We start from the raw sequence: 17,570 nt of genomic DNA, 5'->3' as shown, positions 1-17,570 counted from the left end.
TTACAGCGGGGAGCAGGGCCGGGCCTCGCCCAGGCCACGCCGGCTGCATCCCGCCGTCTGCACCACCGCCCAGCTCTACTTAGTACTATTAGTAGCTTGTTTTTCTAAGCCCTAAAATTCATTTTCTTTTCCCGCCTTGCTTCCAGAAAAATAAATAAAAGTGAACACATCACTCATTTAAGACGAGGAATGGAATTTAGGTTGCGTTTTTCTTTCTATTTTTATGATTAGTTAGAATTTTCCTGGGAACGCGGCCAGGAGGGCATTATGGTGAGATAATGTCCTGTATTTAATCGGAGCTGCAATGGCGAACTGCGTTCTGCGGGGAGCAGCCGAGTTAACGCACCGTCCTCTGTCTTGTCTGCCTCCAGGGTGCGACCGGTTAGCCCGAGATGAGGACAAGGCGGCAGGGCCCCAGGCTCGCGTGATGGCCCACGGGCGGGCAGGAGGCAGCCGTGGCGCGCGCTCTCCATGCAGCACCCATCAGCTCCGGGAGCCCTGCAACCCCCGAAGGAGCTGAGTGAAAAGGGCCCCCAAACTGACCCAAGCGACCGCCCCTGGCCCTGCATCCCGTGGACACTGCAGCGTCTCCCTCGGCAGCTCCCGGGCGCCTGTCGGCCTGGACGCCCCCTGGTTCCGGAGGTGCACCTCTCCCCTTTGCAACCCACACGCGACACGCGCTGGGGACGCGCGAGGCGTCTCAGTGCACCTGGAAGTCGGCAACAGGTAGGACCAGGTCAGCCCTTAACTCCGCGTGTGCGTGGTCGCCCGCGGGTCCCGGGCCTCAGCCGGTGGTTCGCAGGGTTCGCAGCTGCTCTTGCTTCCCGAGACGGCTGGTCCGTCGCTGAGGAGTGAGAGAGTCCCTGGCAGTGGGATATCTCGGGGAGATGTCTGAGAGAGCGCGACGTCTGGCAGGAAGGAGGAAAACAAGGAGAGGAGAGGGAGTGAGCCTCGCGGAAGGAAGCGGAGCATAGGTGCCTGGACGCTGGCTGCCCTTCCTCGGGGTTAGCAGGGGTGGCCAGGGAAACAGGAGCGTGTGGGGCACACGGGGCCCCTCCCATTTACTGCTGTCCCTCTTAAACGCCGGGCTCGCGGGAGCCGTCTGTTCAGGTAAGGGCAGTGCAGAGAACAGGATGCCCCAAGCAACCCATAAATAGCAGGGTGAAGACAAAGTGTTTATTACTTAGCCTCATGAAGCCCATATAAGTGCTCTCCCAGGGTGCGAGGGAGCAGGAGCGCGTGTGAGCTGTGAGAGGCGTGTGCGTCCCGGGAGCGGGCGCCCCAGGCCCGCTGCTCGCGTCTGGCATGGGCCTAGGAAAGGGGCTGTCCGTCCGAACATCCTGGAACAGCTCACAGCAGCCCCAGCAAACCTTGTGTGGAGACAGAGCCGGCTTTTTCTCTTTCCTTTTCCTGTTTGCAGTGAGAATGAGGCCTTTCTCTTCGCGGCCCTTTGCTCTCCCCAAAGTTGTCTCACGAGGTCACTGCCAGCTGACAGGCTTCCTTTCAGTGCAAGGTTTGGATGGAAACAATGTTCTGTTTTCTGGGGGGCTGGGAAGGCTCTGGGCCTATTCCTGCCCTAAATTTAAATGGGTTATTGTTTTAGTAGGGCTGTCAGTTTCTGCAGACAATTCAGTCTATGTGAGGGAAGACGCTCTCCTTTTGTGGGCGTGGGTGTCTGTATTACCACATATAACAGACCATCAACACCAAGCGGCAGCAAGGTGGCTTAAGGTCATCGTGCTTGGTTTCTAGCTACAGCTGACCACTCACTAGCTGTGTGTCCTTGGGCAAGTTACTTACCTTCTCCGGCTGGGCCTCTCAGCATCCTCAGTCCGGACTAGTCTGCCCGTAAGATACCTTCTGGTTCAAACATTCTTTAACTCTGTGGCTGCAAGATGTTACGTTACCATGTTCTACAGCCAGCTCAAAAGCACTTTCTTTGAATAGCTGCTGCATCTACAGAACCGATTCCTAACAGCAGCCGAGGATATGTGCTGAATGTTCTATTGAATCTCCTGAATACCGAATTTATTGGTTTGCAAAGGTGTGTGGAAAGTAGACGAGATGTGTTATCAAGTTCTAGGGTCCTGAAAACCCTTAGAGATGTATTCCGGTCTGTGAGCCACAATAATCTTTGTCAGCAGTAGGTAGTTGTTTGAGAATTAAGAAGCACTTTCAAAAGCGACATATTGGGAATTTCTGAATGAGGACCCAGCTCTGCAAACTCTCTCATCTGCTGAGGAAGGCAAATAGATAAAAGCAACTCACTAAAACTGAGGCGGACAGGTTTGGGTCGTTATTGGTAATGGCCAAATGCGATAATATCACATTTCAGAGCCTCTGAGAGAAGTGGTGGGAGTGTGACAGGACTTAGCAAGGTCAGACCTCTGGGATGCTAGGAACCCTCTGGCGCAGCCAACCTCGGGCTAGTGCTGGCTGGCTCTGCGAAAGTGTCGCCAGCACAGAACTGTGCGCTGGCCTTCCAGGAAGGTAAGTCACCAGCTAGGCCAAGAGAGAGGGATTCCCAGGGGCCCTGCCAGTAAGTGCCGTGGGAATCACATCCCTGCAGCCACTGAACTGCCATTGCCAACTGCTGCGTAGCTCTCCCCGAGGTGGGCTCTCCCAGGCTGGCTAGCCAACGTCCTTTGAGGAAGAGCCTGACGCTGCTGTCTGCCTGGTTACTGGTCCTTAATCTCTCCCTTACTCTTTCCTTCTTTTCCTCCACAAGCATTTATTGAACATATACTATGTGGCAGGCACCGTGCGAGGCCCACACTACTCATATACCCAAACAAACGGTTCCTGAGCTCAAACTACCTTCTGCTCCATGAGAGAAATAATTCAGTAGAAAGATAATTACCAATATAGTTTAAATAGAGTTATGAGCCTTGACCTTGGCGAGCAGAGAGTAGGAAGCAGGGGTCTCAAGGAGACATTTCGGGTAGCTGTTGGCGGAAAGGAGCAAGATATTCCTAGGAGAGGAAACACGGCCTATGTGGGAATCATGGTAGGAATTCTGTGGATCGTGCATAGGATTCGGGGAGGAATCGGGGCTGCAGATGACATTGGGCACCACCAGCCTCCAAGCAAACACAGCTGGGTTCAGGAATATTTCTTCACCCTTCAATCCTAGACAAACCCCAGGTCTGGACCTCGGTGAGGGGACTCTCCAAATATTGCCAGTCATTAATAAAAGACTTGATGATCATTATTAAATTATCAGTCTCTTGGGAGTCAAGCTCTTGGGGTCTGCTGCTGGTTGTCTCTGGCTATACCCCACACCTACCCCCCCACTAGGGAGAATCAGTGCCATGACCTCCCTTTCGGACCCTATGGGGGGCCAAGACTCTCCAGTGATTGGCCAGCACTGTAGGGATTGACTATAGAGGTTGGAAGAGCTGTCTTCTTGTGATGAGACAAGCACCTAACAGCAGTAAGTGGCTGTGATGTCTTCTGAAACTGACGTCTTAGTCTCTTGATCTCCTGAGTCTGTAGTTGGACTGCCTTGACCTTCAAGACCTACTTGATAATGTTTTAAACCTCATTTGATTACCTGGATTTGCGGCCCATACCTACTTGGTCCCTAAGGCCCTCTCTGAGTGTGGAGCCCTGGTCCTCTGCCCCACTCCTTCCTCCCTGATCTCCTCCACGCCCAGAGGGGACACCAAGGCAGGCTCTGCTCTGGTGGTTCCTCTTGTATTCTAAGCTCCGTGTAATCATGGAGATGGTGAGTCCGGGGATATGACAGCAAAGGAATCAAAGTCTGGCTTGGCGTATACACTTTCTTGTCCCGTATCATTTTAAATATTTCCTGATCTCTGAACCACATTAAATATCCTGATGTGTTAGAATTTGGCAACACTAACCTTTACGAATGGAAAGAGCGCAGACTGACATGAACGAAGTGATCTTGTCCGTGACAGAAGATGTACGAATGCCACCTGCTTAGAGAGTCCCCTGGGATTCTTCTCTGTCATCCCCCATTTTTAATTAGAGTTGTAATCATCTCTCAAGGGGCATCTGGAAGCTTCATTAAATCTACCAGCTTCCCTGTGATGTATAAAGCTGGTGATGTTTAAAATCTTGGCGGTATCAAAAGTAATAGCCACGTGGTGGGGAATGTATGTGCCGTCTGGGGGCTTCAGGTAGCCTGAGTTCCCCTTTCGTTCCTACAGGACTCAGACTTCCCTGCAGTCAGCACCACACCAGCACCCTTTCCAGCTGGGACGTCTGCTTAGTGTCCACCGCACGTTCCTGAATCCTTAGTCTCCGGTTACATCGTCATAACCTGTGCTTCAGGGCCCTTTTGTGACCATGAATGTGTCTGATTGATGCTTCTTGCAGAATTCCACTAAGCCCGAGTTCCTCCGTCTGTAGAGGAGGCTTCCCTCCGAGTGGGGGTGACCGAGGGCCTTTCCAGTAAGTGACTCTGAGGTCAAAGCTGTAGCCATCAGGAGTGTCCCAGAACCTGTCTACTTCCAGTCAAGCTGCCGTCCAAATCAGTCCAGCGGGTAGAGCTTCCCACCTTGGTACCTTCACCTCTCCACAGAACTGCTAAGCATCTTACAGTGTCTGTCCCCTGTGTGTCACCTCACAGACCCACAGCCAGGTATGTGACCCTTTGATGTGGATCAGTCTTTTCAGGTTTGGGACTAGAATCATAGCCCTAGACCAGGGTTTTCCAAGAGCGGTGCTCTTGTTATGTTTTTAACTGAAAAAATTTTATGTTGATAATCACTATTGGCATTTGGAGCCAGACAATTCTTTGTTGGTGGAGGGAGGCTGGCCTGTGTGTTGTAAGATATTTAGAAGCATCCCTGGCCTCTACCCACTATATGCCAGTGGCACCTCTGTGCCAACCAAAAAATGTCCCCAGACATTGCCAAATGTTCCTGGGTGGAGTAGAGGCAAAGTCACCCCTCAATTACAAACCACTGCCCTTGACCTCACACAGGACAGGTATGTGGAGCTGAGGCTGTGTGGCTTTTCTAGTAGGGGAGTGAATGTTCTGGAGTATTTGTTGAATCTCCTCAGGCCCATAAGAAACAGGAAAGACAAGATGTAACCATGAAGAAAGTCACTTGACCCAAGGAAACCACAGGACTTTCCCCCATTCACGTCTTCACTTACAGTTGTTCACTCTGACTATCCTGTGCCTCAGAGAACTGCTCAGGCATGTTAGCAGTTGTGATGTAGAAGGAAGCTGGACCTCTTTGTCCAGCCACCTCATGACCTATCGACACACTTCGTCTAGACCATCTCAAGGGGTCTCATTAGATTTAAACCCAGAATAAACTCGTTTGCATGTTATGCTGACTTAGGTGGCTCCAGTAGGCCAAGGTTTTTCGGAAACACTCCTCCTGCTGTCTCATTTGGCCGTTGCCACAGATTCCAGTAAGGCTGTGATATTTCAGAAATTGTGTCATCATTTCTCAGTGCTTGCGTCACACTTCATTTCAAAGGTGGCCTTTATTCTAACGAGCTCATTTGAATGAACAGTGACTAAGAGAAGCAGTCGGGCCTGTGCAGATCTGTCCAGGCGCACCACTTTCTTCATGCCCGAGAAGCATAGTCTCCCAATATTCACTGCAGAGTCTGCTTTCATCTTGTTAAAAAAAAAAGAAAGAAAGAAAGTAGACTCGTGGGAATAAAATATAGAATGCATTCATTCAAAGGAAAGTCACTGAGCAGGACACTGTGCTCATCACCTGGAGATATTTAGAGACACGTAAGACACAGCTCCAGCGTTCAAGGGCTCTTTGTCTAAGTGTGGGCAGGAACACCTGCAGAACACGTCAGGGTTCCCATGACCTGCGTTCCATAGGTGTTCAGAAAACGGTCACAGGGGAAGAAGGTAGATTCTGCACACTCCAGTCCTTCACCTGGCCATAGACTTTACAATTCGTGTGTAAATGTCCCGTCAGCATGCTTCGTTTCCCCCTGATAGGACTGGTGTGGACCAGTGGGTCAGGGAAATATGGAAGACAAAGAACATCCGGGCTTTACCGAGGCTCTTGGCAACGCGACAAATGACAATTTGTTCATTGACCTCAAGGTCAAGCATGAGTTTGTTAGTAATTGGTTGACTACAGTTTGGAAAAGATTCCCGGTGCTGGGACATTAAGATTTTTGGTCCTAATCCCATGTGTGGTTGTCATGAAGTCATATGTTGCGGAGTAAAGAACTCAACAGATCTTGATAGACCGAGGCAACGCAGCAAATCTAACCAGATGAAATATGCTGCAGGAGAACGGAAGGTCTTGTCTTGGATCCAAAAACCCATCTGCACAAACACAGGGGGAGGGCCCGGGCTTGCCAACAGATGTCGAGAAAGCATTTTTTCCCCCCAGATTTTGTATGTATTAAGAATCATCTGGCATACTTGTTTAAAACGTAGGTTCCCAGGTGCCAAACCCCCCCCCCAACATTGTCAGATTCAACAATCTGAGGTGGGCCCAAGAATCTGCATTTATTAAAGCTTCCCGGGTCATCCTGACACGGGAGCTCCATGCACCACACTTTGCAAACCACTGCCTCAGAGGTTTAACTTCACAGCAGGGGGATTCAACAACTGCCCTGAGCAAAGTGCAGTGAGGAGCTCAGAGGAGGTGAGAATCCTGCTGTATTGCGCTAGGCAGAGCAGATACGTACATTTATGTTTTCTCTGGGCCACAGCCCTTTAAGAGACAGTCCAAATGTACACAGGGAGGCAGGGGACCTCAGAACTAGGTCATGGAAAGAACAGTTGAAGGAACTGGCAGTGCTTACTCAGAAAGTTCAGAGAGAGGGAGGCAGGACGGGAGAAGGGTGGTCTGCATCAGGGAATCAGACTTGCTCCGTGTGGTCTCACGAGGTGACACCAGAGCCCGTGGGCAGGCGCTGCCAAGGGACCCGCTTTGGCTCAAAATAATGACCATTCTCTTCCAGCGGTCAGAGCCACCCCCAGACCTGGAGGTGTTCGCCCATGCACTGGAGGACCCGTTTACGTGCTTTTGTTTTGGGGGTTTTTTTTTAGGAAAGTGGGTAGTGAATGGAAGGGTGCCATGTTGAATAGGTGGCAGGATCCAGGAATGCTCGGTTTTTAATAGAGAATAGGGAATGTGCAGGTTTCCAAGAAATGGGGTGATTACAGAAAGATAGGGCGATGGGGGCAGGTGCACTGTGGGTACGGGAACAGGGGGAAGGGAACAGTGGGGGGTCGGGCAGTGGAGGGGCCCGGCGGGGCTGGGCTCTAGGGCTCCGGAAATATTTGCGTTGGGAGCAAGGCAGAAGAGGAGAATGGGGGTAGTGGTTACAGATATGGGGTGTTTTATGGTGTATTAGGTAATTACCTTAAGGTAATGCGATGGGCAAGTTGATGAAGTTCATTCCAGTCACGGTTTCAAGAAAGAAGGGGTTAATTTTGTTGCCCAGAGTTAAGAAGGAGTGGGGTTGGTGGGGAACGTGTGCAGCGGCAGGCCTGGGGAGTGTGTTGAGGAGCCGTTGCACCGCAGGGCCTTGGGGTGCGGCCACCTCGAGCTCTTCACATCCCCAGCAGTGCGGAGCAATCCAGAGGCCCCAGTGCAAAGAGCAGGTAGCCGGGAGCAAGCGAGGCTAGGAAGCAGCCTGGTGGACCAAAGAAAGGGTACAGGAACTTCAATTTCAGGCTCGCAAAGGTGGGTAAATACCAAGCTTTGACCCGTTAAAGGCAATGGGAGTTTTCCGCACCAGAGCCTTTACACAAGCACCTATCTCCATTAAACTTAGAAACCTCGAACCCTGGAGATAGCCAGAAGTACCCCCGATGCCTGGATTTCATTTCAAGGAAGTCACCTTCATACTCCCACCTGGGTATTTACAGCTTCGGGGCTGTTCTGACTTGGAGGGTATCTCCGTGCTGTGCATGTTCTGGAAATGCTGGGTTTTTAATAAGCCCTGAGATTTTAGCGAATATGTAGACCCTATGGCCAGTGTCATTTATGTTAAAAGGTATAAGCTCTGAGGTTCTTCATACATTTTCCTCCCATTTTTCTCATTTACATCCAAGTGGATTTTCAATATATTTATGGAAAATAATGACTCTTTGGCTTGCATGAGACTTAACAAGATTGACACAATCTGAAAATTGAGCAGGCCTGTCTTTGCCCTTGAACCCATTCAATGCAGAAATCTCTTCAGATAATCCCCAAGTCCATGGGAGAGACCTAGAGACAGGCCTGTGAAAATAGAGGTCTTAAGCCTTGACCGCTTGCTTCCTTGTTGTTTCTGCATGATCAACTTTTAAATATTGCACAAATACTGGTAGAAACACCTTTTGTTTAATTTAAAAAAAAAACAACTAGATTTCTTGCAGGGTGAACATTTTTATAAGGGTGTTGTTATTATTGGATAAAATTATGGGCGAGTAACTTCAGTTTTAAGAACTTGGAAAGACTGAAAAGAGCCAGAATTAATGCCTCTACTTTTGTAAAGCAAAAGAGAAGTTCGTAATGTCCTAATCTGGAACTTTACCTGGAAAAAAAATCATCTCCAAACCATTTCTAGAATAATCTGCAGTGAATAGAGTGCTGGGAACTTATATCACTTGTCAGAACAAGTCCTGTCAAACTGATTCATTTCCTTCCATGAAAGAGTAACAAGATTTTAGTAGATTGAGGGGAAATGATAAATGTAATCTATATTTCATTTAGCAAGATGCTTGAACCTGCTCCATCCAACATCTCAGTCGATAAATTCAGAAAATTTGGGGAATGGCATTAGATGTCCAGGGAGCAATGGAGCTCCTATCCCGGGGTCTGAATTTAATGGCACATCCTTTCCGAGAGGCCTAGCAACAGGGGAAAAGTTACCTGAGCTGCTTTAAGAGGAAGAAATGATGGTAACTCACTCCAGAAGGATCCCTGAGTCCTGAAAAATGTATTTAATGTGTTTGTCATTCATGGTTTTGATTATTTAGATACCCTCAGAAGATTGGTTATAAATATATGTTTTATAAAATAAAATAAATGCTGGCTGCTCACAGTCATCCATATACCCTGATTGTACATCCTTCTGAAAATTCCCCAAGAACTTCCTGACAGAATCAGTTCTCAGGCTTCTCTATCACCAAAGAGAGGGGGGGGAAGTAAGAGGAAACAATAACTCTGAAAGCAAGTGAGATGTGCAGAAATAAATCTGTCATACTCTGTAATTCCAAAAGGGAAAGATAATTTCTGGAAATTCTATTCCAGCCTAGGAAGGTCTGTTGCTAGAAATGGTAAGGATATTACACGATGCTCATTCCCTGGATTTACATATCCCCTCTGCTGCGGGGAACCCAACCACCTTAATAAGTTGTTGTGTCATTTTTAACTATTAATCTTCACAGGACCCCTCCCCCCCAAGGAAGTCTGGTGGGCGCTTGCATTCCTCATATTTCAGTAACTTTATGGCTGGAATTAGATATATCAGATATCTGTACATGGAGGAAGTTTGTCCTTGATAATATATCTTTATCTCATTGCCCCATTTCCCAATATTAACAGATTTAACCCAGAGCCCAATAATACCAAAAGAGAATATCTTAGATTTGTTTAAGGCTCTCTAGCTCAAGCAGTACTTCCACAATTATTTGATCTTCACACTCCAGCCCAGAAGTACAGACAGGTAAATAGTATCAGGATACTATGACTCATTCCTACCACGTATTGAACACCTGCCTGGGGCCAGGCATTGTGCTAGACACTTTATTTATTTATGTATTTATGTATTTATGTGTTTATTAATCCTCACCTGAGGATATTTTTTCCATGCTTTTCAGAGAGTGGAAGAGAGAGAGAGGGGGAGAGAGAGAAGAGAGAAACATCGATGTGAGGCCTAGCAACAGGGATCGGTGCCTCCCGCACGCACCCCGACTGGGGCTGGGGACCAAGCCTGCACCTGAGGTAAGGTACATGCCCTTGACCAGAATCGAACCTGAGACCCTTCAGCCCGTGGGCCGATGCTCTAAGCACTGAGCAAAACCAGCTAGGGCTGCGCTAGATACTTTAAATCTACCATCTCAACCCTGTGGGGGGTGTACTGTTATCTCCATTTTACAAGGAGAAAACACACTCCGAGGATTAAGTGACTTGCTGAAGGCCATTTGGCTCTTGGTGGCAGAGCTGGGACCACTACCCAAGTCTTTGGTGATTTTTTTTTTTTTTCACTCTCTTAGTTTTAAGAAAAGATCTTGATTCTTTCAGGTAGTTAAGGAGCTCTTTCTTATACTTATTTACTTTTCTATATGTTTTTAGTCTCTTTATTGATTTATATATTGTGTATCACTGCGAGGTGCTTCCATCTCTGGCTGGCAGGCCTTCATGCCTTGACTGTGAGGCATGTTTGTCCTGAGCTACGAGCGTCACCTCTCTGATGCCCCGCCCCGAGCAGATTAGGAAGGAGGCTCTATGCTCTAGGTACCTACAAAGGCCTTTCTCTTCTCATTTGCCTTGAGAGAGAGAAGTGCTAGGAAACTGAATCATGTATTTTTAAATACAGCGATGATGAACAGTGATTGTCAATCCCCCTTGCACTATTACTACGCCATTGCAGCCCAGCCCACAAGCTTGTGGAGACAGTTTCTTTGAAAAAGTAATTTTTTAAAAAAGTAAAGAACCAGATCTCAGAAAAATACTCAGTAGAGGACGTAAACTTTATTTATTCATTCATTCAGTCCGTCAGTCCGTCAGCCCGTCCCTTGTTAAGCACGTCTCTGTGCCCAGAGCTCTTCTCATCCTGGAATCATTATTAGCAATCCAGTGCCGTCATCATTGTCATCATCATAATCATCAACATTATCATTAGCCTGCTCTTCACCGTAGGCACACCACTGAGTGCCAATTAGCACTGTGGGCATTCAGGGAGATGTACACGGTGTGTACTCCATATGGTGCAAGATGGAGAAGCAGGTGGGGTCACTCGTAACATGAATACAAATCTATTCATAAATGCGTGCGCATTTCCACATCAGCACAGGCACTGAGTAGTGAAACTAAGGGATCTTACTGATGTTATTTTGGTGTCTGGATAGTTATAAACTAATCCAGGAAATCTGCCTGGAGAGCTGAATCTGAGAAGCAGGGTGATGTCAACCCCAACACTGGGCCTGGGACAGGGTCCACAGGAGGAGGTGAGCCTGAGCTAGATTCAAGGATGGGAAAAGAGCTCCTCAAATACCCTCTCGCAGATCCCTCCCAAGTTGAAAGGCACTATATTAAAAGACCTAGAACCCAGCTGTGTTTTTTTGCGTAAGCCCCAACACCCTCTATCACCTCCCTCCAGCACCCTGGGATTTAGTTTGATAAACATTGATAATAACTGGATAGTGTCGAATCCGTAGCAGAGGCATCTCTAACCCACAGCCAGGAAGTTCAGAATCTATATTCCACCTCATTCGTTTGTACTTTAATTCAGCCAGGGCCCCATAAATATTCATGGAGATGATAAGAGCGATGCTGAAACTCTCAACACCACTTTATTTGGGTTCTAAAGCCACAAAACTCATTTAATTGACCAGCAGAGCTATCTACCTAATTGACAACTCAAAAGAGTGAGTCCTTGGCCTATGACATTTGGAAGTTTAAAATTAGAACTTGTACAAAATATTTAAAAAGCTTGTAGAAAGTCCTGGAATCAGCATGTCTGAAGAGGATTACGATCCTCACATGCCTGAAGAGACATATCTATAACTGGACCTCCTCAACCAGACAGACCCCCCCCTGCCAACTTTGTATACTGATCTGTGGAAAGGTCTCCAGAAGGTAACCTCATATCTGAGTTCTTCCTTACTGGCTGCCAGGGCCATTTGAACGGGCACAGAGCTGGAAACGTTTCTCAAGACATAGGAAAACATCTGAACACTGAAGAGCAGCACTATTTTAATGTAGATGGTCTCATCTCTAGATTTTTCTAAGGCCTTCCAACAGGATGCCGTATCTCTGACTTTCTGTGTAACTCAGTGGTAAATATGAAATGCTTATGCCGTCCTGGTAGAGTCCCACCTAAACGCACGTTGGGGATTCTGAGTTCACACCTAAGTCACGATTACTTAAGGGCCTCATTCTTGCATGATCTTCCCATATGTCCTTCCACCTGGCAGCCCCACCCCAAACTAAAAGGTGTGTGGGACCCCAGGATATGACAGACCCGGGGTGGGAGGTGGGAGAAAGGGCGGGAGTGCACCTTCTGCCCCTTGGCCCAAGCAAGCCATTCATTCCCTTTGATTCCCCTGTTGTTTCACCCCCTGGCCTGACTACCTTGTGGTCCACTTTTGAGGCAGATTCCAGGGACATCGTATCTCCACCTTTCTGTAAGAATAAACAAACAGTTTGGGGGCTCCCGTGGCTTTATTAAACGTTTCCTCCAAACTGCATGCTTTGGCTCTGCGCCCACGTGCACCAAGAAAGCTTTCCCCGAGCAGCCGAGCCCCAGAGCCCGGTCCCATAGATCTGGGTATAAATAGTGCTTGGAACAGGCCGGAGGCACCTGCACTGCCCGCCGCCCATCCTCTCCGCCTGGGGGTCTCCCCGGCTCCCGGTGTCCCTGGCGGGAAGGACGCTGAGAAGCCTCCCGGGCCCCCCGACAGATTGAGGAGCAGCAGCAGGCGGCAGGGAAAAGCCCAGGAGCCCCCCGGTTGCACACATGCTGCCTCGCGCACAAGGCCAAGGGCTGCTGGGGCCTCTGATCTGGCTCTGGGGGAGAGAGGGCAGAGCAGCGATGGAAACGTGGGCGGGAAGCGGGGAGAGAAAAGGCTGGAAATAAATAAATAAAGGAGGCATGTTTGACCAAACCCCCAACACCTAAATCTTTAAGCCCACTGGAGCAGGAAATTGAGTGGCTGGAAGGAGCAGCTTTGCTCTGCCCTCCTCCCGCCCCCACCCTTGGCCTGGAAGGTTTTCTAGGACTGCCATTTATATATTTTCTTTAAAAAAAAAAAAAAAAATTTAGAAAGCTCGAATCTGTAGAGAAAGAGGAAGTGCATTTTAAAAGCAGAGTGGAGACTCAGTGGCCACAGACCTGATGCAGAAAGAGGAAGAAAGGCTTGTAGGAAAAGCGGGGGCCAGAAGTGTGTGTGTGAGTGTGAGTGTGTGTGTGTGCGTGTGTGTCCAAGACCATCTATGAGACAGCCTACAAGGGAAAAGAAAACAAAGGAAAGTGTGACAGGAGACAGACAGAGAAATAAGGGGGAGAAGGCGTGAGCGTGGGGGGAGGGGCGCGGCGCTGGCGAGGCGGCGGGGATGCTGCGGGAACGCGGGCCGCGCGGGGAGGGCGGGAGGCGGGCGGGCGGGAGGCGGGGAGGCCGCAGAAGTGTGAGAGAGAGACAATGATGTCAGCATTTCCTTCTGGATCGGTCACGTGGCCCTTTCCAGGTAAACAGACTGGAAATAGACTCCATAAAGGCAGCGCCCGCAGGGGGAGGGCGGCCGGGCGCGCACCCTTTCCTCGCCGCTGCGCCCCGGGCGAGCCCGCGGCCGGGGGCGACCAGGTGGCCCCTCGGCGGGGGGGCTGCATCTTCACGAGCCCCGGGGACTGTGACTCAGGGAGGGAGAGCGCTATTTGCTTTTATACTTAGCTCAAGGAGTTTAGAGACATTTTGATTTTTTAAAAAGAAGGGAGCTGGGGATGCACGTGGAGCGAAGCTGGGGCGCTCTGAGTGCCCGGGGCAGGGGATGGTTTATCATCGTCGGTCTCCTCGGGCGGGGGGGGGGGGGGGGGTCACGGGGGTCTAGATTAAGGATGGATTAGAAGGCTGCCGTGTAGAAGGAAAGGATCAGATGCTGTCATTATCAACATTAGGGAAGAGAAAAATGCTAACAGACTCAAGGAGAATATATTAAAGGAGTTTGATACAGTGCAGTGTGTGACCGGGATGCCACAGGGAGGAAGCGAGACCTCGTGAAAGAGATTAGGTTGGGGAAAAAGACAAGTTCCTATGACTTTCAAGCAGAGGGTTTAAAAAAAAAAAAAGATGTAAAACAGTCCCCAACCAAAACATGGCAGGGGTGCACAGCATTTTAGAACCGCCAAGGCATTGTCTGGGAAGTTTGCGAACAGAAAAGCAAAGTGGATGGGACAGGTAATTTTTCCACCTGGAAAGCTCTAGAGTGCGAAATGGTGGGGGGTGGGGGGAAAGTATACGGCTCTTCCTTCAAATTCCAGGAAACAGGGCCTGTGATGAAATAGCCCATTTAGGTCATTCTTTGAATAATTTTGAATTAAAAGGATCTGCTCTATTTTGGTCATGATTTTCTATGTCCTTGTGGAAATTTGGCCAAATCTTGTAGGAGGGAGAGTGACTGGCTGTCTTAGTTTTCCGGGGTCTGAGGGGGTTCCTGGGGTGCAGTTTTCAATCTAGGACAGTCCTGGGCAAACAGGCACCAGCGGGTCATTACAGTGGGAGAGCTAGTCCAGTCTAGATAGAAATAACAAGAGAACTGGCCCCCACCCTGCTCCATCAACAATCAAAACAGAAAACCCTTCACTTTTTCTTCTAGTGTCTCCCTCTCCCTCCTCTCAACCTTCCTTGACGGATTTATAGCAGGGACCACTGCAAGACTGACTTGAGTCTGTGTGGCTCTGTACGTGGATTCATGTGCGGAGCTGGCAGAACACAGCTAAGTTCAACAGTGGGATTTAGTTGCACCTGGGGGAAAAAGGAAGGGAGAAAAAAAATTGTGCATCCTGGCTCATTCCCCCCTCACCCCCACCTCCCCTTATTTGGTGGGGAGAGGGCGAGTCCATCAGGGCCACGAGTGTCCTTTTAGCCCCGGGGTTGAAAGATAGATATTTGATACCCTCTCCATTAACAAAATACGTCACTGTGACAAGACTCCCAGCCCAGAGTTATTTTTGCTGCATTACATAATTGGATTGCCCGGTCAGGAGTACTTCCTTAACAAGGCTTTCAGCAGCCCCTCTGTGCGGGTCTGGCCAGCCCTGCCCAGTTGCACACGCGCTCTTCTTCAGCCCCAGCTAAACAACAAAGAGACATTAACCCGCGTCACTGACCTGACCACCACATCCCCTGGCTGCAGACCCCCTTCCCTCCAGAGGAGTGCTTCAGGGCCTGGTGGCGCGTGCGGAGGCCAGAGCTGGTGGGAGACTCGCCCAAGGTCAAGCCTCCATATGGACAAAGCAGGCATTTTTCTTCTGAGGGGACTGCAGCTGCTGCCACAGATACCCTTCCTGACCCCCGTGGCCAGGAGACCCTCCAAACCTTCGGATGTCCCCAGTTTTCTGGGTTTTCTCATATTGGTTCGTGAGTAATTGGTCATCTGATCATCTCTTCCTGTCAGCCCTGCTGACTCACAGAAGTTGGGAACTTATATGAGCTTCAGACAGTAAGAAAACTTACAAAGGAAAACAAAACAAAAAGATCTGGTGTGAACTTCCCCTGGTGTAGCCAAGTGCAGGCCTGCAAATCCAGGGGTACACTGGGTAACTGTTTCAGGGGTTAGTATGTTGCTCTCATCTCGGGGGCTTGTTCACGTTGTTGTATTTTACTGTCACTTCTGCCTGTTGGCCTTTAGAGAACATTCACCACGACTTTCAGCAACCTGTTTCTTAGCCCCGAGTCCATAGCAAAACCAGAGCACCCTTCCCAGAACACTGTTCTTTCCCTCTCCTCAGCCCACCTGTGCAGCGTCTCTCTCTTCTGTTTTCCCGTGGGTCCTTGGTTCTCCTGACCTTGAGAAGAGGCAGACAATGTAATAGAAATAGCTTTAAAGCCAGGTGGACCTGGGTTCAAATTCAAGCCTAGCTACTACTCCATAGCTACGTGATCTTAATCTCTGAGTCTGACATGGGACCAATAATACTAGTTTTCCAAAGCTACTGGTAGACATAAATGCAATTACATGCAAATTACATGCAGGTGCCATGGAACTAACACAGAGTAGGTGCTCAACAAATGTAGGAGGGAGGGAGGAGGGGAAAGGGCCATTGGCCAACTTCTAAGAGCTAAGCCCCACCTGCTTTACTGTGTAGCACCAGTCTCCTGCAGGAATGCCTTTTTTAAGGATGCTGAATTGAATCTCACTATCATTGGGGAGGTAGAGTTAAGAGAGAGAAGGAAGAGGGGTCCCAGGTGCCTAGCCACCGAGTCCCTGGGATAGAGAACCTCCATGGCTGTTCCTTTTGGGGAACCTTCCTTGCCTGAAAATATGGACCCCACTTGCCCCTGTAACAGGGTTTCCTGGCAGCCCCTCTGTTCCCGACACTAAGTTCAATGTACTAGTCTTGGTTTCGCCTGCACCAAGTTGCAGGGGCCACCAGGTACCCGGAGCAAAGGGACATGGGCCGAGTGTGATTTCTCCCAGAGCGTCCACCTGTGTGAACCTTACATCTTCGTTGCCAAGGAGGGTTCCCTCCATCTCCACAGCATGAGCTAGTTGGAACCCACAAGTCAAGGATCCCAAGGGCAAACCGCAAGCAAAATTGTGGAGGTGGGAAGAGCCAGTGCCCATGGGCACCTCTCCCTGAAGTGTACAGCTGTCAAAAGCCGGGTTAACTTGGCTGTACCTTTGGGGGGGGGCGGGTAGGGCTGAGGAGAGCTGGTGGCATCCCGCACCATTGTTCCAGTTGGCAGGACGCCCTTCCCTGAAGACTGTAAGTTTAACCTTTAGCATTCAAGTGTCGGGGCTTAAGTGTCGTTATGAGCAGTTCTTCCTGCCGCCGCGTTCCCAGACTGCAGGGAGAGGGGTCGGCACAAATCTGCCTGCTTTCCTTTTAGCACCCAGACAAAATGAGAGGGAGAGCACCGTGCAGACCCAAACACAGAGACGCAGGCACTCGTGGAGTGGGCCCCTCTCTGACCTTACACACCCACTCCTTCCTCCTTGGAGAGTCCGGTTCTCGGGGGCCTCAAAGGGGAGCAGGAGCGGGGGGGGGGGGGTTCTCCACTCCCAGCTCTCTGGGGGCTGCCTGGGTACAGAACCGCCTCTGGTCCCAGAGCGGCGCCTGAGAAGCCCGCCCCGTGTCCTCTCGCAGTTGGGTTCAGGGCCCCCAAGTGCCCCTACTGGTCCAAAATGCGCCCCCGCCTTGACGACCCGCAGGGCGAGGTCGGAGCACCTGTGTCCCGAAGAAACTGGGAACCCGGTGAGGGCGGTGGAGAGGGAATCGAACCCCGAGTGCGCGGGGTGGAGAGTGAACAGTGAGCGAGAGGCAGCCGCGGGGCCTGGGCCGACGCAAGGTGCGCCCGCGGCGTCGCCCAATCTTCCCAAGCGGCTGCTGGAGCCAGGCCCGGGTCCTGGCGGTTTTCCTTGGGGGGCGCCCGGCAAGGGCGCAGCGGGTGATAAAACTCCTCCGCCAGGGGCCATTTCCACGCCGGGCCGAGGAGCCACCGGCCGTGCCTTGCGCGCACCTGTGAGGGGCGCCCGGGTCCCGGGGCAGCGGCTCTGCGCGGGCTTCAGTTCCCGAGCTGGCCTCGCCAAGGGCTCCTCCAGGGAGCCCCGAGCCGGCAGGACAGTAAAGGTTTCCTGCCGTGGGGCTGGGTGTGCCAGGTATTAGGGACTCGCGCCCTGGCTCAATAAACTGTGGTCAGTGTCTCGGGAAACAGCCGGATCCCTGAGGTT

General features: G+C 50.3%; 1 protein-coding gene across 1 annotated transcript in view; it reads left to right on the top strand.

Moving 5' to 3' along the window:
• The first annotated feature begins 704 nt into the window (after nt 1-704).
• Nucleotides 705-17,570, top strand: part of ZFHX3 (zinc finger homeobox 3) — a 263,161-nt gene continuing 246,295 nt past the window's right edge. The window contains exon 1 of the mRNA XM_087827467.1: nt 705-726. The gene's annotated coding sequence lies outside the window, so the exon portion shown is untranslated. The remainder of the gene's footprint in view (nt 727-17,570) is intronic.

Source organism: Miniopterus natalensis, chromosome 18 (genome assembly GCF_054644295.1).
Source record: "Miniopterus natalensis isolate mMinNat1 chromosome 18, mMinNat1.hap1, whole genome shotgun sequence".
In the NCBI taxonomy this organism is placed as follows: Eukaryota; Metazoa; Chordata; class Mammalia; order Chiroptera; family Miniopteridae; genus Miniopterus; species Miniopterus natalensis.
This window is presented reverse-complemented; position numbering and strand designations above follow the sequence as displayed.